This window comes from Canis lupus, chromosome 17 (genome assembly GCF_048164855.1).
Source record: "Canis lupus baileyi chromosome 17, mCanLup2.hap1, whole genome shotgun sequence".
In the NCBI taxonomy this organism is placed as follows: domain Eukaryota; kingdom Metazoa; phylum Chordata; class Mammalia; order Carnivora; family Canidae; genus Canis; species Canis lupus.
In genome coordinates, this window is record NC_132854.1 from 24,867,371 (window position 1) to 24,892,763 (window position 25,393).

Genomic DNA, 25,393 nt, shown 5'->3' on the forward strand with positions numbered 1-25,393 from the left:
TTCAATGTATACTCTCATTATATTGTAGAATTTGAATATATATTAATATAGATACAGAAAACTAGGAAAATGAATGGTTGACAAGTTGTAAACATTCTTGTATATTTGATATAGGCAACAAAAATGAGAAGAGAAAGAATATATAAAACTGATATATTTAAATTCTGAGCATGGGAATTGGATTTTTATCACATATAACTAAAGTGTCTAGGTACAAAGAATATTATGACAATAAGTCATTTTTAAAAATTGCCATATTCCACATTTTCCGGCTAATAGTTCTTTTCCAGTTTTTGCTTTAGTATTACTGATACCTTAGATCTTTTCTCTACAGATTTAAACATTTGCCACTATCTTTCACTTGTTTCGAATACTAATCATTCATTTCTAACGTCAATAGTCCTGCTATTGTTTCCTCAGAAAATTTCTAATGTTTTTGTCTTTAATTTCCATCTCTTGCATCCCAGTTAGGCCTTACTTATTCTTACCATAATGGCCTGACATAGAAAGTGGATCTATAATTATTTGTCATATGGATTAATGTTAAATGATAAACACCAATAACCTCCTACTTCTTTTCAGTAATTCTTATCGCTGTTTCAACAGCCTGAAAATAGGTTTCAAATGTCCTTAATGTAAGAGCTGTTCTTCAGTGCTCACATAGATCACATTTCTCTGCAAGAACTTAGAATTCACCTATTCTAATCTCATCCATCTCTGTCATCCTTGAATGAGCCTCTATTCTAGTAGTTTTATGAGATAATCATTTTTAACCTTATTTAACCTATAAGAAGACAGGAGATTAGTGTCTCAATGCTTGTCACAGACTAGTGCATGGTAAAACCAGCCTCTGAGTCCAGGTGAACCAACCACAGAAACTTCCAATAAACAAATTTCTAATGAAGACTATAAATGAATAAGAATGAAATTTGCTTTACAGGGCTCTCCCTCGAGGCAGGGAATCAGAAAACATATGCCTAGGATAAATTATAAACAAAAAATAGGACACTTGTAATTCAGACAACAATGTGGACTACCTTTCACTGCAAAAAATGTGGAAGTGCTGAACACAATATTACAAGGAAAAGTGCATCCAGCTAAGTATGAGAAAACCGAAAGCCAAAAAAGCAAGTCCCCAAGCAGATCATACATTGACCCTGCATGTTCAAGAGAGAATAGCAGAAATAGATCTAAACTGCTAGGTGATTGGATTTCTGATTCTGGTTTTTATAAATTTCAATTCTGATATAATTTTAAATGTATAGAAGTATTGCAAAAAATAAATATTTGCCTTTGTCAACATTTTTGGTTATTTATCATTTTCTGTTTATCTATGCACACATATGTAAATGTATGAAAGTATAGACATATATATGTTTGCTTTTTCTGAAACATTTGAGAATAAATTACAGTTTTCATGTCCCTTTATTCATAAATATGTTAGTGTATGTTTCTTAAGAACAGGATATTCTCTTTTATGACTAAAGCACAAGTATCAAAATTCACAAATTTAACATTGATGACATTGATAATGACATCCACAGCCCCACATCAAACTTTACCAATTGTCCTAATAATATGCTTTTCAACCTAGAATAGTTTTTTAAACATTTTTGTTCCTTTATGAACTTGACACTTAGGAGTACTAGCAGATGATTTTGTCACCTGTCCCTCAATTTAAGTTTGTCTGATATTTCCTTACTATATTTGGATCAAACTATTTAAAATTACTTTTGGCAAGAATATTACAGATGTGATCTTGGTGCACCATTAGCAGGAAGCATCTGATGTCAGTTTGCCAAATTATTGCTGATATTCAATTTGATTGCTTAATTAAGTTTATGAAAGCCATGTTCTTCCACTATAAAGTTACTCTTTTCTCTTTCCAATTCATCAATATGTGAAGATATTTTTGAGGTTCTGTAATATCTTATTCATCAAATTTTCCTATTTTTAGCATCTATCCCTAATTTTTGTCTTAGTCAACTATGACTATGTTGGTGAAGATTAGGATTTTCAAATCCCATTTTTGCTGTATTTATTAGTTCAAATTCCATGATGCGAAAAAGGTCTCTCTTCTACCTCATTTATGTATATGTGGATGTGTATATGCATTTATTTTTATTATTGATTGATTGAATTTTAATATTCTCTCAGGGATAGGGCATGAGGTCTTGAGATTATGCAAGGTCTTGACATTGGAACTAAAAATATATATGAGACTCTCTAAGCACTGAATCTTTAACTTTAGGGAAACCAGAAAATCTGAATATTAGGAAAAATAGCCCAGAGATTTTCTCTACCTAGGACTCTTTGTAAATAAACTTTTTGTAACAAATAATAGGAATTCAAAGTATGCATGCTTATGCTAGCTACAGGTTTGGGGATTAATTTTGTGTAATCTGCACAGTACCAAAATGTCCAAACTTCAAAATAACATGTAATTGTTACTAGTCTAATGAAATCTCTGGATTCCCTGGAAGATGCCAGAGGACAACACCCTTCCATAATTATGGCAGTAGAGCATTCCTAAAGGAAAACAATAAAAATTTCAAAAACATCAACAGTAAACAATTAAATATAATGGAATCAGAAAACACAACAGGAGTAGTAATAATCCCAAAAAAAAACCCTTATTGTAAATACATGTTTAAAGTAACTAAAGATATAAAAGAATGGACATGAGGAGCAAGGTATTCAATACCATGAGTAATATAGGCAATGTGAAAAAGAGCTTCAAAAAAAAATGAAATACAGAGCCATTTAAAATACATTGGCAAAAGACTGGTTAGAAAACACATTCTACACCTAGAAGACAACTGGAAGATGGATCAGAGGACATTAACCTTAATGAGCACAGATTGAAAAATGATATTAAAATGTGAGTTCAAGAGATAAGAAAAAAAATTAGCAAAAGAGATCAGAGTAACAGAGAGAAGGAAAGGTTTTAAACATTCACATTAAACTAGAAATAGATGTATAACTTTGTCAAATATAACAAATGTGGACTTAGGTAAGAGGGGCTTACCTAATGGTGGCAGCGGGGGAAAGGGGATTATTGTGATGGAGAGGATGCTCTCTGGGGAAAAAAAAGGAAAATGCAGAAATGCACAGTAGTTTATTTTCAAGGGCAGTATGAGCAAGAAAGGCAAAACATAATGCAAAATTTCCCATTCAATAAACTTTTATCTTGTGGAGGTTGTGCACTGGGTAATATTGAAAATCCATGAGTAGAATAGATAATGCCTATAACTTCAAAGGACATCTCATCTAATGTGGGATCTTGTGAGTCCTAGAGCATAACTCCTATAATGTAGATATAAATTAAAAACTTTTGTAGCCCAGAGGGAAAAATACTTTTCTTAGATGTAGGATAATAAGATATATTTGTATTGGCTCAATCTAGTAAAGCTTTGTTTTTTTCAAATTGCTATCACATATGTAATCACACATGGAAAACACAAAACATTAAGAATTAATCATAACAGGCATGGTTTTCCTCATTTTACAATTAGACTCCAGACTGGAGTCTTGGTTGACTACAAACACAGTAACTTTTTTCCTCCCCTCCTATATTATACTTTAAGGGCAATCAAGAGATTAGAAAATGCATGAAAGAAGTAGATCTTAGAATGGAAAGAAAAGAAGAGAGAAGATAACTAAAAAATAAAAAGAGTTAAGGTAGAAATACATACCATTGAGCCTAGGGTTCAGGAAGAAAACTAATGAGGAAATCTGTAAGATAGAAATATCACTGAATATGGCCTTCCATAGAATACTAGAATTTACCCTTGTACAATGGAGTGTCTGAACATTTCTGGTGACATCTTTTCTCTCAAATCTATCCCTAAATGAGTTTCTTTTAAGAAACCTGATTTTCACTCTGGTTGGTCCACTTTATTTCTTTTTTAGTACATCATTAGTTTGAGTTTTCTTTTACCTGAATTTTAAATTATTCTGTTTTTTAGTCACTTGTATTTTACTTTCTTTCCAGATTTATTGAGGTATAATTGACAAATAAAGACTGTATGTAGTTAAGGTGTGTAATGTGATAATTTGATATGCCCATACATTGTGAACTAATTACCACCATCAAACCAATGAACACATCCATCACTTCACATAGTTATCTTTTTTTTTAATTTTTTTACATGTGTGGTGAGAACAATTAAGATCTACTTTCTCAGCAAGATTCAAATATAAAATGCAGTATCATTAACTACAGTCATCATGGAGTCCATTTGATCACCAGAACTTGTCATCTTATAGCTGAAATTTGTACTCTTTGACCGATATCTTCTTATTGCCCCCATACCCCAAAAAGAATTTGAGTGCGTGTTTATGCATTCATTTGTGTACACACATATATACCTACTATGATATATTCAGAAATAATGCAAATAACCATAAAGGTCCTACAGTTGATACTGAGACACTTAACATGCTGATTATTGTGAGATTTTCAAGGTTTATCAAAGTTATCTACTAATAAAGACAAATAAAAATGTAATGTTATTGATATAAAACAAAACATTGCAGATTTTGCAGAAAATTAATCTTTTGCCTTTTTAAAAAAAGAATTCTTAAGTTTCATCTAATAATGAGATGATTTTCAGTGAGTTGTGAAATTATTCAAGCTTGTGAGAACATCTCATCATTTACATGATTGCACCTTAAGGAAACAAATCTGATTAATAATATTCAAGGCTGGGCAATGTCATTAAATAAAAAAAAAGTCATCACCTTTTGAAACAATATTCTAGATTATTTCTATTTATTAGAATATTCTCTATTCAAGAAGGTAAGTTAGACATTAATTATGTATTGATAAAGATAAACTAGCAATAAAAAATGAAATGTTCACTCAAAACATTGCATTTTTTTCTGGGTAAACATCAAACTCACTATATCCTTCTCACTAGAGCTATAGTCACTTTAGTAAAAGCCAAAAAAAAAAAGGAAAAAAATATTTTTTATAAACATCTATAGTGTCACATACAAAAAGTTGAAAGAATATGCATGATAAGTTTAGTCCTCACCATGTGAAGAACTTAAAGGAGCTATAATTTAAATCTTGAAAAAGAATTGATATTCTAATTTGCCAATAGTTTGTGGCAAACACAGTAACTGGAAGAGACAAAATATCAGTCTTTAGAAATACACATAGAGGGGAGATCCTAAGTGATCCAAAAAAAAGAGGCTGTTGAAGAGAGTCAAATACTTTACATGGTAAATTGTAAATGTTGGCAATTATTTTCCTACAGATACCCCAATTCTACTATATAAGTGGGGAAAATGAAACCCAGATGGACAAATAACAAAATGTTTTCTCATTCTATGCAGTACTGTAAGGATTTTAAAAACCTACTATCTAACCTTTAACCTAAGCATAATATCATGTAAAAGATAAGTACTAATTAATTTGAAATGAATTAACAAATCCTGACCAAGCAATGGCTGTGTTCAATGCTTACTAATACACAGATCCAAAAGATATAGTAGAATATAAAACAAACCCACTGTCCAAACCTTATAATCTGCTGAAACAGAGAAAGAATAAATGCATTAGACGGTTAACAACACTGCAGTTATGTAAATGATATATGTATAAAGACCTCTGTTGCTTTGTCCAGATCCCCTGCAATCTCTTTTAAAGTTGGTGTGTCTGTCCTCCACCTTTGGAGAGTCTGTTTTTACTGAGTGGCCTCTACCATCTTTAAGAGATTGCCATTGTGCCACTGAAGCTGCATGACTCAGAGAAGCTTAGAGCCAAAAGTGATGGGAGTCACATCCAACCTCTATCTTGACTCTACTCCCACAGGGTACCCAGGTGTTACTGAACACTGAATGACTGCTATAATATTATGGAAATTCATCACATTTAACTAGATATGGGATAAACTCTGCTGTTGTATGTTTTACATGGCAGAGATCCCTAGGAGATCCAAGTGAAAATGTGTTCCTCTCAAATAACATTTTTGCTTGATGTCTTCTATTTGCATACAATTTTTTTTTGCATCAGCAGCTGGTCTAAGAAAATAATGATAAGAGATATTATATAATACTAAATTATTAATGAAAAAATAAGTAAAAAAATATTGGTGCCTCAGAAGAGAGAGACATCATTGGGTACTGGAAGAATGGTCTTCATAAGGGAGAGAAGGTTTTGTGCTTGAAAAATGGATAGGTTTGGGACAGGTAGAGGAAATTAGCTATTCTGGTAGAGGAAAAAATGTAAGGGAGTCTTCACAACATAGTGCTTAATTTTTTTTTCAGAGTAGAGCAATTCTGCTGGAGTAAAAATTGATGACAAGTGGTGATTTGCCTACAAATAGATTATAGAAGTTTTTAAACCAGAAAAAGAATTTGAGTTACAAAGACCAGTACCACATAACCTGAAGTGTGCTCTCTAGCATTGGAGGAATTATTGAACACTTAGAAACAGAGGAATGTTATAATTATGGTAGTATTTTAAGGTTCATCTAGCAGTGATGTATTATATCATTTGAAGGACAGAGAAGTGAGACCAAACCATTTAGAACCTAATGCCATTGTGCAAAGATGAGGTTACTGGTGGACCTAAACATAGAAGTTCCAGGTTGGGAGTGAGGGAGCATTCAAGGGAAAGATAGTTCTAATAACCAACACTCAAAATGTTATTTAGAATCACTTACAAAGTTTCAATTTGATGGGAGGTGGGGGATGTGTGAACAGGTTTTAAAAAATAGGAGTAAAAATGAAGCCAATGAGACACTTTGACTCTTAGAGACTAAGTAATAGCACCATCATGAGAAACAGGCATGTATAATATCAAAGTTCTAACAGAAAGAACACAGAATGAAATTTCAAGATTATTTATTTTAGTGCTAGTTCTGTATCCAAATCCTTAATATAATCTTAGATAGATCGTTAATTTTTTTAGGCTTCAAAAATCCATCCTTAGATAATTCTGAAGGCCATATTAATTGTTATCTTCTAATTTTTATATTATGGAGAACATTTTTTACTTATAATGTTTCTTTAGGAAGGATGTTATGGAATTCATGTAGAATTACCTAGAATGTAGTTGCAAAAAATATGGCGGTAATCCTGAGAAGGTTGTATTAGGGTAAAGGTTCCCCCATAGGATGTTGATAAAACCTGGAGACATTTTTGGTTGCCACAACCAGGGAACTGCTACTGGTATCTAGTGAATAGAGACCAGAGATGCTACAAAATATTCTATAAAGTACCTGACAACCCTAACTACAAAGAATCTTCTGGTCCAAAATGCCAATAGTGCTTAGGTTGAGGAACACTGGGCTAGATATCACTTTAGATTACTCACATTAAAATTCCCTACATAGACAGACCAAACCAATGTGAGTTGACTCTGAAGAGTGGTGGTCTCAAATCTGCCTCATATTCTTTCCTGTATCATGTGGTTCTAATTATCTACTTGATCTTACTTGTATAATTGTAAATCACTATTTATAGCACACCAAATTATAATCTCCACACATTCACCACTGTCCACTCAGTACTTAGCATAGTGTCTAACCAGTGTTGGACAAGGAAAATATAGTTGTGAAATAAGTGAAGAAAAATATATAATTTATATTATGATTAATATTAATATATTGTGATTAATATATTGTGACTAATTAATAAACAATTAATTATTGTTTGACTTATTTCCAAGATGGTATACATGTTTTCAGAAATAGATATATTTTCATATGAAGACATTTAAAGGCCAAGAATGGGAAATAGCTTATTTAATATTAACTGGTCATTAAGTATCTTAATCCTAGTTTTGTTGATATGACAGCATATTATTACCTTAATTTATATACTATGAACTTTTGTAGACATATTGATGATAAAACATGTAGATATATTTGATGAAAATGAACATATATAGGTATATTTGATGCTACCACTAAAATATTTAATAAACATCTCAATCTTAGCATTCTTAAAACAGAACCCGTGTTCTTGTCCTTATTGGGACATACCATCACCCAAGCTCTCTGGAGCTTAAGCTCAAACCTAAATATGATTTTGCTCTTTCTCTTTACCTGCAATCCAAAGAAACAGTATATTTTTTTTTGGTAAAATCTCCAAATACAGAAGAAATCAGCTGCTTCTCTCCAACACTGTTGTTAATCTCTACATTAAGATACTACGGTCTACACTGTACATTACTACAGTAGCATCGTAACTGGAATGCTACAGTAGCATCCCTGAGTTCACACTTACTTCTCTCTATTCTCCATACAGAAGGCTAAACAATTTAGAAAAATCACAAGTTAATTTATAGCATTTCTGCTTGAAGATTGACAACTTTTTTGCTTTATTTAGTGCAAACTCATTAGTACAGCACAATGGATTTTTTGGCTGCCTTTCTAGGATCTTTTTCTTTTCTTTTTTTTAAGATTTTATTTCTTTATTCATGAGAGACACAGAGAGAAGGCAGAGACAGGCAGAGGAAGAAACAGGCTCCTTGCAGGGAGCCTGATGTGGGACTCGATCCTGAGATTCTGGGATCACGCCCTGAGCCAAAGGCAGATGGTCAACCGCTGAGTCACCCAGGTGTCCCTCTAGGATCATTTTCTATCTTTTCCATGAAGGATTTCTATAGTTCTGGAGAAAGTAACTCTACCAAGGCAGGATCATGAAACTAAAAAGCATAAGCAAAAGGTCCTGTGAACACGTTATATACATGAGTACAAGGATTAATGAGAAAGTATACTATTTTAGTCTATCTAATCAAAGTGAATTTATGATCAAAGTATTCTAAAGCAGTAGAATTAAACGTTATGATCTCAGGTCTCCTTTGCACCCTTTAAAAGTGTTAGGCATAGAGTGCTCTGTGACTCAGTCATGTAAACATCTAACTCTTGGTTTAGGGTCATGAGATTAAGCCCACCTCAGGCTTTGGCTCTGCGCTCAGCACAGACTTTGAGATTCTCTCCTTTCCCTCTTCTCTCTGTGCCTCTCCCCACTCATGCCACGTGCACATGTGTGCTCTCTCTCTCAAACAAATAAATAAAATTCTTTTTTTAAAAAAGTGTTGAGTATTGCTCAGATTTTGCTTATGTGAGCAAATCTATCAATATGTTAATTATACTTAAATAGCATTAGTAAACTAATGACTTGTTAACATGAATAATTTGTAAAAGTAACCACTTTTCAAAACAATATACTGAGTGAAAGAATAGCATTGTTTTAAATTATTGCAAATCTCTATAACATTGGCTCAATTATAGACAAATTCTCATATCTGCTTCTGTATTCCATCTGCTGCAATATTTTTTAACTTCATAGAGAAAATCTGAGTTCACCAGAATGTGCAATTAGTAAAATAATGAATAGATCAACAGCCTTTCATATAATTGTGCAGTCTTTGTTGATAGTACACCAAAACTCAACCAGTGGTCCTTTCTTAAAGGTTAATTGCAATGTGGAATCTAAAAGCTTATTAATAAATTTGTCATCTATTCTTTATTTAAAAATCCAGTAGTCTAAATAACACCTGGATTAGAGCTGTTAATCATACAAGATTTTGTAATACCATACATTGATCATTTAAGAAGTAGTGGTTTACTGGTTTCTGCAGATCTTCCAAATGTTAATGTATTTTATTACAATGTCAAAAATTGCATATGATAATATTATCACAGATCTTTTTTCTTTAATCTTTTTATTTATTTATGATAGTCACAGAGAGAGAGAGGCAGAGACATAGGCAGAGGGAGAAGTAGGCTCCATGCACCGGGAGCCCAACGTGGGATTCGATCCCGGGTGTCCAGGATCGTGCCCTGGGCCAAAGGCAGGCGCCAAACCGCTGCGCCACCCAGGGATCCCTATCACAGTTTTTAGAAATGGCTCTATGTTTCTGGAAGCTTCACTCATTGTGGCAGATACAAATTTTCTAAAATTTACTTGAAAGTGTAGGCTTTATCATTGGCCACAAATACTACTAATCACTATAAATAGTTTCACTTAGGTTCATATTCTGAATTACCATAGTTTTCCTTCCAGTTATTCTTTGAATTAAAAATCGTGTTCCATAAAAAGAAAAAAAAAAAATCGTGTTCCATAATAAAAGAGGAAGTTTGATTAAAAAGTTTAAAAATCCCTGAGATGCTTTTCCATGAGACAATCATCATACTTTGGTTTACAACAGAAGAGTTTTGAGAATACTTTCCATTTAAAAGTCAGGATATTTTAAAAAGTTATGTAGCCAATGATTGAGATTTAAGAAAATTAGTAATATTTTTACTACTTCATGGACATTCTTAATGGAAACTGGCACTTTATGTTACTACAATTGCTAGGCACTGAAGAATACGAAGGCTATTTATACAGTTTGACTCTATTGCCTTGCTTTTCACAAAAACATCAGCAGATTTACCCACTGTTGTTTTTGTATAATTAGTGAAAATGTCAAAATAGTAGAAAGGGAAAGTGATGTCTTTGCATTGTTTTAAAAATCTTTTTGCCTTTCACATTCCCTTAAATGTCTTGGGGACTCCCAGGGCCTAGGAAAAGCTAACCATTTCCATAGACTATATACCCCTATATACCACTGCATATTAGCCACATTTATTGCTTACCTTTTCTCCTTTATTCATACAGACTTTCACTGTGTTCTTCTAATATGTTAACCATCGCACGTGTTGTTCCAACTTTCTAATACTGTTCATTGACCTTTATACTGTTTTCTACTCATTAATTAATTATCAAGCCAAATGCTGCATCTTCAAAGAGATCACCACACTTTCTATTCCTCTTCATGTTTACAAATCACTTTTCTATGACTTTACTCTCTTCTTATCCCAACATTTGGAATAAGGTTGGAACATAGTGGGTATATATTTAGCACTTATTGAACAAGGTAACAAATTTGTATTGAGCCATTTATTTGACTAGCTGCTCTATTTTAAAAATACATAATTTTTATACAATTTAACTAGTAACATTTATTTTGGCACCAAAAATACAGTACCACCTACACTCCCTATTCACCTCTTCTAGGGTTGATTTCAATTTGTTCTCTTAAATCCCATCTTTATCCTAAAAATATTATAGTTTCCAACCGACCAGAAGTCATACCTTCTTATAACTAGAAGAAATATTTTTTATTGCTATTCTGTTGGCTTACTTGTTCAATAGATGGAAAAAAAAATGTTTTAATGTACTTGACACTTGCCACAAAATTTTGTTGTAGTGGGTAATGAATTTGGGACAGGGAAAAAGTAGAAATTATGCGCTCCTATACAAAATATTCTAATAAAATAGACATTTTCCTTAGTGTTAAGATAGTTCACTTCTTCCAGCTTGTAAGAAACCTGCTCACTTCAGTAGTGGTGGGTATAAGCTATGATTCCCTTCAATGTTGCTATTAAGTTTTTTTTTCTTGTATTTCATTTACATTAACTTAGTTAACTGAAGAGTAGATGAATGAATCAGGTAGTACAAAAAAGAATTGAAAATAGTTCTAGCAGTATTTAAAAAAAATGGTTTGTGACTGTCACAAACTGCTAGGGGGAAAAAAGGCCATAGTCTGACACAAATTACATCCTACACACTACTTTGCATTCATTATAATGGCATCTAGGTCCTAGGCTCTATGGGATCTTAATAAGAGGAGCAGTATCTCACCACTCACTATTGTTTGATGACAATTGTCCTATTGCAATGAGACTAGAAGTAAAGCCACAGTTATTTTTTGCTAGATAAGGCAAGACAAAGCAAATCAACATCTGCGGTCTTACCTCAGTCATGTATGGCTTGTTAGTTAGAAAAGAAAAAAAACTGCTAGTACCCTACAATTCCCATCTCTGCTGCAAAAGGCACAATGATTTTTTTTCTGTATAAAAATAGTTGCTGTTAGTCTTGTCATACAAAACTGTTTAACACAGCTGATTTGGTATTATGTCACTAAAATTTCAAATAGAATAACTGTATTCTCATGCCAGCATCAGACTGAATTGTGCATTTCTTCTCTAGCTTTTATTGTTTTGCACTCATGAAAGAAGAGATGGAAATATGTATGTACACACACACACCCCAAATACTTCTAAATAATTCAAGAGCTAAAAATCTTGTGTTTGCTAGCAAACAAGCAATGTTAACACTTACATACTCTATTTTCTCTGCTTCACTTCATCAGATAAAACCAAACCGGACACTATGAGTTATATTTTATGTGCACTGCATAGGGAATTAGCCCTGCAGTGCTGTTGTGCAGGGACAACAGCAAAAATTGTGTGCTGGACTTCTTTTGTGTGATGCAAAATGACTCTTAAATATTTCCAAATAAGCTGGCTTAGGGAAAGGGAAATGTTTCTTAAGAGTTTAAAAAGGGGTAAGACATTGTTTTGGGTAATTTCATAATAATCTTCAGTTAGGACCTTTGTTTTACAGAATGATTCTTTTTTTCTATTTGTAGTTTCAAACTCAAAATAATTATTGTGATATACATAGTTATATGCCCAAAGAGAAAAAATAATTTTCCCTCTATGATGTTTAAGTAATTAGAAAGAGTTAAGTGCTGACAATGTGCAAGCTTTTTTTCTTTATAATTTTAAGTTTAGAAGATATTTGTATGTGCTTTTTATAAGCATTGTGATTTTTCTTTTTAAAAAATATTTGTCTAAAATTGCCTATTTTGAAGGAAATAAAAGTAGCTAACATAAATTGATTGCCTATAAGGCACTAGGATATTTTACAATGTGAGATATTGTATGAAATAGTCATATTTCTTTATTTCACAGTCGAAGAATTAAAGGGGTAAATGATTTGCCTGATACTGGCCATGATAGTGCTGGGTCTGCCCTGACCTCAAAGTACCTGCTCAATGAAAGCCTTACCCAGTGTTTTCTCTCTTTGGAATTCAATTAGTGATTCATAAATGCTCTTTCTCTTCGTTACCAAAATAGTCCTGAAGTAAAGAATGAAAGGACAATGAAGATTATTGTAAATTACCAAGAAATAGTCACAATAAGAAATCTAACATAATGGGTAAGGTTTAGCAATAAGGATTAAGAATTTAAAAACAAAACAAAACAAAAACAATGACTTCTGGTATAGTATGTATTACAATTTTAAAAACACAATGTAGCTATTATAGGAGAGAGAAAGAAAGAGAATAGTATATACAATATATTTAGTATATATAAGTGCATAATACATATATCTGATTATAGGTTAGACTTCCAAGGACTACTAGAGAATGTTTGCCCCTTTTGTTTAATTTTGTAGGCTATACAAATGGTGTGATTTGGTAGCCTTCCAGCTTTAGATACATTAGGCCTTCTTTATTTGACAACATACATTTCTCTATAGCAACTGCTATAGAGCTGCTTTACTTGTTACAATTTTGAATCTCTATTTGTCCTAATTAAAAAATATATATACTTACTTCATTCTAAAAATTATTTTTGAAATTAGGCAGATAAAAATAACATGGCTTTTAAATATATTTTTTTCCAAATGTATTCACATTTATAGAGCATTCTTTGGTAATATGAATACCACATACTTAGTGCCACTTTGCATACAATGTTAATGATCCCAAATAACTTTATGATGTCAGGTTGTAGCATTACTAATCAGACCTGGTTTTGATTATGTCTTTTTCCATATTTACCAGAATTTCTGAATTTAATCTTGGCTTTGATCTTAAATCAACAGCAGACAAGAATAGATATAGACCTATGGCTGTTATTGAAGGCTATCTGAGGACAAAGAGAAGGACAAACTTTATACAAGTCATGTGTTTGCTTAGAATCTGCTGTTTAAAAACAGCGTCATTTATCACCATTCCAATAACCAGATATATAAAAAATTCTTCAGTGCTGAAAAAACACATTTTTAATATAGATAGTAACTTTTTAAATATTTTATTTATTTATTCATGAGAGACAGAGAGAGAGGCAGAGACACAGGCAGAGGGAGAAGCAGGCTCCTGACAGGGAGCCCAATGTGAGACTCAATCCCAGGACCGGGATCATGCCCTGAGCCAAAGGCAGACACTCAAATGCTAAGCCACCCAGGCATCCCAAATATAGATACTAACTTATGTAGAAATATACCTTAAATGACAAAAACCTGAAATTCAGGATTAGTACAATAAAATAAATAATGAATTTATATAAATTGTAAATAAAATAAAAGCTCTTAAATATTACCTAAATAATCAAGCTACTGTGAAAGTATTTGAAAGGAATAAAAAATAATGAAATATATTGCTCTACAATGATCTTACAGAATTACTCTAAATTAGATTAAGTAACTGATATTAAATAGCAGTAAACTAAATTATTGGATTTCAGAAAGATGGGGTGTTTCCTCAGAATGCATATTAAGTATAGTGTTTTTCAAAATAAAATATTGACAATTTTCAGTAATACTTTGTATCTCCTGAGAATATAACTTTTATTTAAATTATATTTAACTATGATAATTAGTTTAATTCTAGTATCTAAAATACCTGCAAATTCTCCTCCACTGTTAGTGGGAGTGCAAACTGGTGCAGCCATTCTAGAAAACAGTAGGGAATTTCCTCAAAAAGTTGAAAATAAAACTACCCTATGATCCAGGAATTGCAATACTAGGTATTTACCAAAAAAATTTCAGGAATACTAATTCAAAGGGATACATGCACTCTGGTGTTTACAGCAGAAGTATCTACAATAACCAAATTATGGAAACAGCCCAGATGTCCATTGGCTGATGAATAGATAAAGAAATAGAATGGAATATTATTCAGCTGGAAAAAGAACAAAATCTTGCCATTTGCAACAACATGGATAGAGCTAGAGAGTATTATACTAAATAAAATGAGTCAGAGAAAAAGAAATACCATATGATTTCACTCATATATGGAATTTAAGAAGCAAAACAAATAAGCATAGGGTAAAAAAGAGAGAGAGAGAAACAGACTCTTAACTGTAGAGAACAAATTGGTGGTTACCAGAGGGGAGGTGGTTGTGGGGGGTGGAGATGGGTAAAATAGGGGATGGGGATTAAGGAGCACACTTGCTGTGATGAGTACCAGGTGTTGTATGGAAGTGTTGAATCACTATATTGTACACCTGAAACTCTTATTACACTGTGTGTTAACTAACTGGGATTTATTTATTTATTTATTTATTTATTTATTTATTTATTTATTTTTTAAATTTTTATTATTTATGATAGTCCCACAGAGAGAGAGAGAGAGAGGCAGAGACATAGGCAGAGGGAGAAGCAGGCTCCATGCACTGGGAGCCTGACGTGGGATTCGATTCTGGGTCTCCAGGATCGCGCCCTGGGCCAAAGGCAGGCGCCAAACCGCTGCGCCACCCAGGGATCCCAACTAACTGGGATTTAAATTAAAACCTTAAGAAAACACCTACAAATTCCATGAATATTAACATAAATAAATGGATAGTTTCTGAATGATCTACATTATACATAAGAAGAAAATATATTGACTAAAATTAGAAAAAAAATGGATACAATAATTCCAGAATATTGGACCATTTGTTAATTTGACAAAGATATACCTACCATCTACTATACACAAGGGTGCTGGGTCTTGTCTGTTGTTACTTACCTTCTTCCCTTTGAAGCTCAGCTATGGGGGCCAAAATGAAAATAGACATAAAGTAAAATGAAATATGTTATTGACATAAATACATCTTGTCTTTCTCCAAAGTCTCAAGTGTATTCATATTTATGTTGCTACCATACACAAAGTGAAATTTCAACATATTTTCACCTAATTAGTGTGAATAAAGATATAACCATTTAAATATACTTTATTTTATACTCTGGTTTCTATCCAGATTGCATAAATCTTTCACCTTTTATTAAAGATACTTTATTTTGATATTTATTATATTATTGTGTTTAATTCTGCACTAAATTCAATTTAAAAAATTAATAAATAAAGTAGGATACCCACTCAGTAGGCAAAAATAAATAAATTAATTAATAAAAATACATGCAGAAAAAAAACAATAGTGTAACAACAAAAACTCCCATTTACCAGGAATATGGTTAGAAAATATGAAAAATATCCCTTCAACAATATGACAAAAATAAAATCCCTAAAAATTGGTATGACAATAGATACATGATACTTTTTTTAAAGAAATAATACAAAATAAGTCTTGCACATAGTAAGAACAGAATGTGTTCCTCTTGAAGCAGAACTGTAGCAACAGGAAAGTTTCCCCAAATAAAAATCACTCAAGCAAAACAGACATTTATTCAAATTGCATGAAGAATGATGATAAAGTATCCCATTTTCCTGAACAGTATGATATACAACAGGAGTAACCTAGTCTTTGTCCTTAGGAATTGTCAATAGCAAATTAAATATATTTTTAAAAATATCTTTAAAGCTCTCCTTTTTTTCTCATCAGAAAACATATTAGAATTATAAGACTTATTCTTACTGAGGATGTTTTGATGTGAACCATTCATCATTTATGATGATATCACAACTTGAGAAAAAATTTATTTTTGAAAACTCAGGAGAAATATCTTTTGGAAAGAAAAAAAAATCTGTCAGTCTTGGAAGGATGAACCTACTTTATCTCACAGTTCCTACTGCAAACACCAACTTCTATAATGTACAGTAAATAGTCTGCATTAGATTTCTCTTTTGTTATACTATCAAGCTGTATTTTATTTAAATATAAATATAGAAATGGAGATATAATTATATAATTATCCTCAGTAGTTGCCCAACTATTTTCATTCTAATAGTGTTGAAATATAGGTATTTTTTTCACTTTATTTGGGAGATGGGATGTCCATGGGAGTGAGGTTGTGGATAATGAATGATGTGACTCAATATGATGAGATGTGTTAATTGTTCCAGCTACTGCTTCAAAGAGCCTGGAAGAGACCAGTAGTGCTCTCAGGGTCTGTGAGTTTCACATTAATAGGACATTCCCACTACAAATGAAAGATGGAGCAATATCTTTGGAAAGTCTTCCAAAGAGGGTAAGGAGAGGAAATTTAATTGACCAGCTCCCTCTGACCTCCTATATTTTCTCGTAAAGTTGATCCTGCCCTGCAGTGCTCTTCTCTGGCCATGACTGGCCACTTGGGAAGGCAGATCCTATGTGCCCTAGTGGGGTGTTTCATCTAAATCTAGTATGGAAGGGCATGTTGTGGTGGGTACTAACCTTGATAGAGGAACGTAGAAGGCAATCTCAGCATATGTGAGAAAGTATACCATGTTTATCTTTAATATAAAATTTGTCTCAATATTCTGAATAAAATCATTAAATAGATACTGTTAACTACGACCAATATTTTTCCAATGATAAACTTAAAATTTTGCATTTTTGAAACATTATCAGTTGCTAAAAACAAAGTAAAACAAGCTCCCTCTAGTGAAATATTCTTTCCATTTTCATCAAAATAATGACCAGTTTAATCAGATGAAATATAAATCAATGTTTGCACTCAGTTGTATGAATTCTGATTGAAAAATATCTAATAATATGAAAGTGAATAAAAGCCAGATTTTAAAGTTTATTAGAAAATTATTCTTTTAGATAAAATTGTTTAAATGTTTTATGTCACTATTCTTTTTGTCTGTATCTATCCGTCTCCCTCCCTCTCTCGGTCCTCTGTCTCATGTGTGTGTTTGTATGTATATACTGACTTCGAAATTAACAGATTTTTTTTTAATTCTCATGGCTCTATTTATAGTCTCTTTCAAATATCTAGAATACTAAAGTACTCATATCACTAAGTTGAAAAAAATGTCTATGACTCTCTGGTGACTTTATATACTTTAACAGAAAGAATATTGCTCTGGGAAATGGGATAATCAATGCTCTTCCCCACCTTCCTCTTTAATTCAATGTCTCATTTTGAGTAGATATCTTAACTTCTAGAAAAAAATAGCTCAAAATAAAGTAAGTACATTTATTTGTTTTTCAAGACCCAAGATTGTATCCAACTATATTTTGCTCTTGATGCAACCTTCAAGATCTATTTACAGTTTAGGTCTAAGATCCTAAATGAAATTTGGAAAAGGTCAGATATAAACTCCTCAGATGCAAAGTTTAGTCTACCGATTGATCCTAATAAGAATCAATTTCACTTTAAATAGTGATGAAAAATATAAAACATCAAAAATATAATTTATTGGCTAAGTGTTGTGGAAACATAATTTTGCTAAAGAACTACAGTTCTTTATCCTTTTTCCTCTTATAAAATGCTTTATTCAAATGAGCACTAGTAGTATATAGAATCTGAATATTTATCTTTATATCCATAAGATATATGGTGGGAGAATTATTAGGTATGAGTGGATTTATCTCTGCTTCTGAGATGCTTCAGTCCAAAATTTTCCAAACTTTTGGTCATGGATCCATCCTCAAAAAAAGAAGAAGAAGAAGAAGAAGAAGAAGAAGAAGAAGAAGAAGAAGAACCCCACATTTATACATGTAGTTACACATTCATTTATACACTGTTTATTAATATATCAAGTAAATGATAAGCCATAGAAAGCATAAATCTTTATATAAATAATTAGAATTATAAATTATACTCATTTCCCATATTTTGTTAAACCTTTTTGCATAAAACCTGGAAAGTACATACTCCAGTTTAGACATCGTTGGACTCCTCACTCAGTAGGGAATCTGTTTGAGAATTCTCTCCCTCTGCCCCTTCCCCTGCTTCTGCATGAGCTCCCTCTCAAAAATGAATGAATAAATCTTTAAAAAATATGTCATTCTCATATTATCATATTCTCTATCATTACATCCTGTGAACAACAAAGAATGCCTCTGGTGCTCAAGTAATCTACCCTGTCATAACTTGGTACTTCCTCACCCAATTTTTAAAACAAACACAATAACAAAAAGTGACAAGGCCATGGCAACCAGAGGTCCAGATGTCACAGGGATGGATATCTTGGTCACCCCACCAGACTTATCTTTTTTTTAATTTTTTAATTTATTTTATTTTATTTTTTCCACCAGACCTATCTATAAGAACAATATTAAAATCAACATTTTAACAGATGAAGAAATGGAAGTTAAATAACTTACCTCAAATTTCATTGGAGTAAGTGGAAGTCATGAGAGATATACCCAAGTAGTTATATCCTAGAATATTTGTCCTTGTCCACTATCCAGCCTCTGGAGGATACTTTGGCATCAGTCTATTATGTATAGTACATGTGACTAACCTGTTATCTCATTCCCAGAACTCGTTGCCTACACTGAGTTCTACATTTGGATTAATAAGCCTTTATGGCAATTCTACAGAAAAGAAAAATACAGCCAAAACAAGCAACAAAACAACTGCTTTAAATGTTTTAAAAGCTAGACAATTCCTAACAGTAAAGGTCTTCTGGATATGCAATCATGGACTTTTCACTGACTAACCTATTTGACAACCAACTGAACTTCTATCAGGGCCCAGGGGCTGTTAGCAATCTAATTTTCACTCTGAAAGAAAAACAGATTCCACTAAACAAAGACAATAGGAAATGAACCATAATGATCCTGCCTATATGAGAATTTCCCTATGATTAGTATGCACATATTTTAGAAAAGTATCACTAGATAGAATGGGTTTTCTGAACAATAGAAAAAATATTATTTTTCTCTAGGAGCAAATCATATCCATGAGGATTATATTTCTATAATAAGAATAGGGTACATAGAGACTAGAACATCAGTACATCTGAGTGTTATTTATATCAAGGTTTCCAGAGTGCCTGGAGGCCCGGTTTTGCTATGTATCTAACTTGAGAAGATAATCTAATGCACTTTGGGTAGAAAGCTTCACTGAAAGGGCAGATGGTCAGAATTCTCAGAAGGCATAGACCCGGGCATGCAGGGCACACTCTTCAAGCAATAAAAACTCATTGCCAATGAAACCAGATGTCCTAGCATCTGTGTGTGCTTCCACTGAATGACAAAGATGAGGAAATGACAGTGTTGAACTCTCAGATTCTGTGGTTCTGCAGCAAACAATGATAGAATTATGACTTTAGGCCTCTTCTTTTTGGATCCCACTTTTTAATACCTATCACTAGAGGTCTCAGGAAAGACAAAGATATTTAGGAAATTCTTTAAAATTCCCTGTGACCCAAATCTATAAGACTTTTCTACAGTAGAAGAGGTCATCTAAAACCTAGAATAGACTATTTTATCCTTTTTGTATCTATCCTTTATCCATCTATTATCTATCTATCATCTATCTATCTATCTATCTATCTATCTATCGATCTATCATCTATCTATCATCTATCACAGACATACTCGGTACATCACATTATAGTTCTAATCTTTCTAGTTTTCCAGCCCTGTCTTTAACATTCCTCCTTGTTCTTGTCCAATGCCCAGGCTATCTCAAAATAAGCAAAGTCTCTTGAAATCCTGGAGTATTCCAGTGGAGATCAGTGATCAATCATGAGTCATTCTTGGCAGTCCAGGGCATCTGGCATCTTTAATAGAATAAGATGTGGCCTTTGGAATGGGGTTCAGAGGCTGGGACCCGGGGCTTAGAATTTCAAGATGGAACAGAATGGTGACTGGAACTCAAAAGAATGGCAAGTATTCATTTGAAAGAATAAAGTCTTAGAATCAGACTAGCAAAAAGGTTATTATAGGCTGAAACCTAGTGAAATTAATATAACCTCTAAATAACATCCCAATAGGCCAGAATCTACTGTGTCCTATTCATCCAAGATATGACTAGACCTGTGTTTTATCATCAATTGACACCATCTTAGAAAAAAATAGAATGTACAGATTAGGCAAAAATATCCAAAACAAAAGTAACAGGATCTGGCAAATTATTAAGCCATATTGTTCCATCCCCAGTACTCATTTGAAGAGTCCCATCTTTTCATTGTTTTTATGTCCTTATATCCCATATACCCAGTCATACAGATTCTAAATGAAGTCTTTAAGGTAAGTTAGAAAAAATGTCTGACCTAACAAAACTCATGGAGTCAAACAGTGGCTTTCAACAGTCATTATTCTCAATAGTGATGCTGGCCCTGGATGACAGGGCAAATGAGGATGATAGAGAAGAGCCACAGTAATGGCAAAAAACTGAAACCCCAGATCCTTGAGAAAAGGATAGAAAACCCCACTTCACAAAGACTGCCCCACTATGGCATAATTAATCACTGCAGTAATTATTGTGTTAATTGTTATTTGTGTTGTATTAGAAAGGCATGTTTTGACATTGACATAGCAGTTAATTTATTCTTTCAATGAACATGAATTGAGCCCAAGGTTTTGGTTAGATAGTCAACAAAGTAGTGTGAAGTATAATTAGTGTGCATGTTTTATATTTCCTTTGCATTTTTTTCATTTTTGCTTTATCTTCTCTGCATTAGGTTAAATGTCATTGAATTAGTAGGACATACTCAATTTTGCATCCTTCAAATGCTAGGACAATACTTTTGTCTGTGGTCTATGTATTTGAGTGGATAAATGTTTGGATAGATGTATAGATGATTAAAAGATGGATGGATGGATGGATAGATAGATGATAAATGGATAGATAAATAGATTATAGATAGATGATAGATAGATAGATAGATAGATAGATAGATAGATAGATAGATAGATGATAGATGATAGATAGATAGATAGATAGATAGATAGATAGATAGATAGATAATAGATAGATGATAGATAGATAGATAGATAGATAGATAGATAGATAGATAGATAGATGATAGATAGATATAGATAATACCAAAAGTAAAAATCATAATTTATCTTACAGGAAAAAACTTAATTAAAACAAGATGATTAATACAGACACCGCCTAAGAACCATATGTTAAAGAACTTGGCCAAGATAACAGCTGCATTCATTTCTCCAGAGTTTTTCACAGTTACCAGGATTACACTAATATTCTATTATGACCAGTGTTTCATTTCTTTTAAGCCACCTGGAATGATTTTAAAAATTAGATCTTTGGATTAGTGGCCCATGGACACTATGTTGTCATGTAATTATTTTATTCATATAACAACAATGAGTCAGCTTATATCAGCCTAGATTTTCATTATAGACACATGCATATTTAAAAATCAGCATATTTATTGTGATTTTAAAAATATCTCCAGTTTTACAAATGCTTATTTATCTAATTGTCAATTAATGTCATGTTACTACATTTTTCAAAACCATCCATGCAGAGTAGCTTCCTGATTTTTTTTTTTAAGAATTTATTTATTTATTCATGAGAGAAAGGCAGAGACATAGGAAGAGGGAGAAGCAGGCTCCATGCAGGGAGCCCAATGTGAGACTCGATACCGGAACTCCAGGATCATGCCCTGGGCTGAAGGCACTGAGCCAACCGGGCTTCCCTCTGATTTTTGTTGGTACTCCAGAATGATTTAGCTATTAAAGTAAATTATGGATGACTTATTTTCTATACAAAACTGTCCATTATGAAAGAAGAGCTTAGGAAAATCACTAAATTTTTCAGTGAAAGATTTTTAAGGACACCTGGGTAGCTCAGTCGGTTAAGCATCTGACTCTTGGTTTCAGTTCAGGTCATGTTCTCAGGGTCATGAAATGAAGCCCCAGGGGGGGCTCCCTAGTGGAGTCCTCCCTCTCCCTTTCCTTCTGCCCTTCGCCTGGCTTGTGTTCTCTTTCTCTCTCTCAAATCAATAAAATCTTTAAAAATATTTCTTAACTAGGATATACTTATCATTTTATAAGTTTTGAATTATATAGGAAGATAACTACCTAAAAATATTTGCTAACTTATAATACTATAGTTGCTTTTATAGATCAATAAATAATATTTTTTCTAATGTGTTTTTAAATTAAAATATTATTTAACAAGGTAAGTCTTTCTGCTGGGAACTTACCTTGATAATGGCATTTTATTTGTGAGGTCAAACATATTAGAGAGAAGCACAGTGATAAAAATTAAAGCAAGAACTTGGAGGCTATCTGACTTAAAGTCCTAAATGTATCATCTTCTAGCCTTGTGACATTGAATAGAGCACTTGCCATCTTAGTGCCTTAGTTTTCATAACTGTAAAATCTGAACAACAGTAAGGTTGTTTTGAGGATTAAAGGGATATAGCATGGTGTTAAGAGGTTTAGAAAGAATTATTTTGGGCAGAAGGACTCTCAGCTTTTGCTTAGACAGCATTAGTATAAGTAACAAAATCACATACTAGTGTCATTAAATATAATAAGTGTATAGTGGATGCTCAGTGTATGTTAGATTTTGGCACACTGGCTAGGGTACTATTCAGATTATTTTCCTTAAATGTTGGTTTAAAATGCCAATGAGAAAAATAAAATAAGATGCTAATAATGAAGTTTTTTTAAGTAAAAAGTTGACTTCGTTATCAGTATAAGCTATCTTACTTTGATTTTCTTAACCATTCTGTTTTCATTTCTTCACCTGGAAACAGGGATAATAATGCACTCTACCTAGTAGAATTTCTGTGAGAAGGAAATAATGCACTTAAAGCCCTGAGCAGAGGGCCTATTTTGTAAAGTTTCCAACTAAGACCTCTTCTTATTATAAGCACAGTTGCATACCATGCTACTTTCCTAAACAGGGAATAAAACTATTATAAGATATGAGTTATATGACTTTTGAGAGCTTGGAATAATCTCTATGTTAAAGTACTAATATCCTGGTTATTGCTCTTAATTCTAAAAGAGGTATGCTTTTACCCTGACTATTGCAAATGTTCAGTCAAAGGCTGTGAAGTATTCACAAGACTAGCATATTAGTGTACCTGGAGTCTTTAGGGAAATAGAAGGAGTTTCTACTGATGTAAAGAATGCCTCCATAGAAAAATCTGTTCAGTACAAGAATGTGTACACATAGATACATAAGCATACATGTATGTTTCTACTTATTATGTGTGCAAATATTTTTATATTGACTATTTAAACCATAGAGAATATTACATATTTTATATAATTATATTATAGTTTTATATGTTTTGTTATGATTTAAAAGGCAATAGAAGGGGATCCCTGGGTGGCGCAACGGTTTAGTGCCTGCCTTTGGCCCAGGGCGCGATCCTGGAGACCCGGGATTGAGTCCCATGTCGGGCTCCCAGTGCATGGAGCCTGCTTCTCCCTCTGCCTATGTCTCTGCCTGCCTCTCTCTCTCTCTGTGACTATCATAAATTAAATAAATAAATAAATAAATAAATAAATAAATAAATAGCAATGGAAGAATAATAATTGTTTGCTCCTACTTTCTCTTCTTAAAATAAAACTGTGTTAAAAGAGAAAATTTCAATTAAACATATTAAATATTGTGCATTTAAGGGCACTTGGGTGGCTCAGAGAGTTACGTGTCTGCCTTCAGTCCAGGTCATGATCCCAGGGTCCTGGAAGACAGTCCCACATTGGGGTCCTTGCTGGGCAGGGAGTCTGCTTCTCCCTCTCCTTTTGCCTTTCCTCTCTGGTCATTTTCTCTCTCTCTCCTTAAATACTGAGCATTTAAGTATTTGGTAACATCTAGATATCTGATTATTTCCATTCCACATTTTTTTTATATTCTGTGTACCTTCTTATTTTTCTTCTAGAGAAATTCATTTTATAAAATGAAGGAAAATCAAATATGTCACTCCTAACTGAATAATGAAGGAGAGATATAGCATATAGAAATATGTTTTTGTCATTAAATAACTTGTACAGTAATATTCTGTTTGTTTAATAGTTTTTCTGTGATTGGCTATCAGGATCATATATGGCTTCTTCACACATGACCAAAACACAGGAATTTATTTATCTTTCCCTTTTAAGCAGATCCTTAAAAATGATAAAATAAATTTTAGTCCTACAAGCTATGCCATAATATTTGACACTTTGTAAAGATAACACAAAGTTCTTCTGGATGCTCTGGACCCTTTCACATGACTTGTTTAAGTTTTTAGTCAAAATGACCAATATTTATTTGGATAATCCTCAAAAAACCTTCTGCTGTAGGACACAGAATATACTATTCTTATTCTTGAGAAGATATTAATAGTATTTCAATCTATCTCTATATTCTTGCAAGATTTTACTGATCCTCTTAGCTCCTTCATAAGGTGGATATTATTTAGATTTAAGAAATCAAGACACTGTGGATCAGAGAGATGGAATAACCTGTCCAAATCACACAGGAGCCAGAAGGCAGTTTAAAGATATGAACTCATTTGGTCTACAATCCCAGAACTCTGTTCATTATAGTGAATGCTATATGTTTATTGGTGATTAACTAACTGGATTGTGGAGAACTGTACTGATAGCCAAAGTTAATGTATAATAACTTATAATGTAATTTATTTGCTAAATATTGTATTCATATGAATATAAAGCATCTTGCTAAGAATATGACAGTTGTGCTAATACTGAGAAATCCTACCATTTCAACCAAA